Here is a 1,653-nt window from a genome sequence, read left to right on the forward strand (position 1 = left end):
CTTCTCCACCACTTACTCCTCTGAGAGGCCTCTGGGGTCTCTAAGTGTCTGGGTTCTTCATCTCAGGAGTGGTCTTAGGAACACTGTGCCCCACTCATACATTATGGAACCAGGCAGTGGTCATCTCTGCATGGTCTGGCCCCCTACACACACACACACACACACACACACACACCTGTACCAACCTGGTTGTTGTCTCAGGCTATCTCTCTGTCTAGGCTAGAGCTGGTCTAGTAGTCATCTGAGACTTATTACCTGCTGGAAACAACCAAATGGCCTCATGTTAGGATCATCTCTCTTGTGCTCACTCTTGCCCAAAGCCTTCAGTCCCACACATGATTCTAGTCTCTTGTTTGTTCTTGGTCCTGGGAGCTGTTCTAGCCTATATAGCACTAGACTGGTGGTCCAGTCCAGGTTTGTTTTTTCTTTCAGGAAATGATAAGTTACTAATCATTCAGATGTTCATTGGTCAGGACACTAAATTAAACATAAATTCTTCCCTGTCTGGCACCTAATGAAGTGACATAGCTGACACACCTGGAATACTTCTAGAACATTTAAATTTCATTAAAATAGAAGCATTTGTTGAGAAGTGAAATCCTTACTATTTAGAACAGTGACTGGCAGGCTTTATTATTTGTTTGCTTTGTTGAGAAAGAATCTTGACATGATGATTTCCAAATACAAAAATTGACATATTTCCTTTTTGGATTTAAAGTTATTTGATATGAAATCTATCCTTAAGTAGCATAATTTAGTTTTTATGCAGATTAACTTTAAGAGGCAGTGACTTCTGTTTACTTTGTATTTCATCTAAAAATTAAATTAAAAAGAAGTTTCTATTTTGCACAGTTCTTAATATAAATAGAATATTTTCTTTTTCTTAGCTTGTATTAACTCTGAAGAAAAACCTTATTTGTAGTACATATAAGCAATGGAATTTGGTGTAACTGAACTTTCCAGCCACAGAAGCATATGAGATAAATGTATATCTGTATTGAATAGTGAAAGAATATAGTTGAAGAATCTATGAGTTTAACCATATGCCTTAGTAGAAAAAATCAAATTGGATAAATAGTAAACAGGTCAATGGCTGTTAGAGTTCAAGAGAAAATGAAGGGTAAATAAATAGAACCCCTAAAATTTTAAGGTAATGAAACTATTTTCTTGATATATAATATTTTAAACATTTGATTCAGGTCATTTTTTATTTATTCAATCTCCCATACAGTGAGAGATACATATAACAAGAGGTAAGGATATGTAAGAACAAGAATTACAGAGCATTTGTCCTTTCTGTCAATTTTTCTTTGAATATTAAGCTATTCTAAAAATAATAAAACTAAAAATAGTTTAAAATAATAAAGATGCTTAAATGCAAGCAACAGGAAACATATTCTATGTTTTTTTTAAGTGCTACTTTCTTAAGAACCAGGAATGTGGATTGGAGAGATGGCTCAGTGGTTAAGAGTACTGACTACTCTTTCAGAGGGCCTGAGTTTATTTCCCAGAAAAAATATGGTGGCTCACAACCATCTATAATGAGATATGATGCCCGGTTATAATGTGGCTGAAGATAGGGACAGTGTACTCATTACTGGGGACTCTACTGGATAAATAGGAGAAAGGACTTGCAGGACCCGAAGGGGATAG

General features: G+C 35.5%; 1 pseudogene; it reads right to left on the minus strand.

Moving 5' to 3' along the window:
* Positions 1 to 434: 434 nt before the first annotated feature.
* On the minus strand, positions 435 to 558 carry LOC120099511 (small nucleolar RNA SNORA17; annotated as a pseudogene).
* Positions 559 to 1,653: the final 1,095 nt, after the last annotated feature.

Source organism: Rattus norvegicus, chromosome X (genome assembly GCF_036323735.1).
Source record: "Rattus norvegicus strain BN/NHsdMcwi chromosome X, GRCr8, whole genome shotgun sequence".
NCBI classification, from domain to species: domain Eukaryota; kingdom Metazoa; phylum Chordata; class Mammalia; order Rodentia; family Muridae; genus Rattus; species Rattus norvegicus.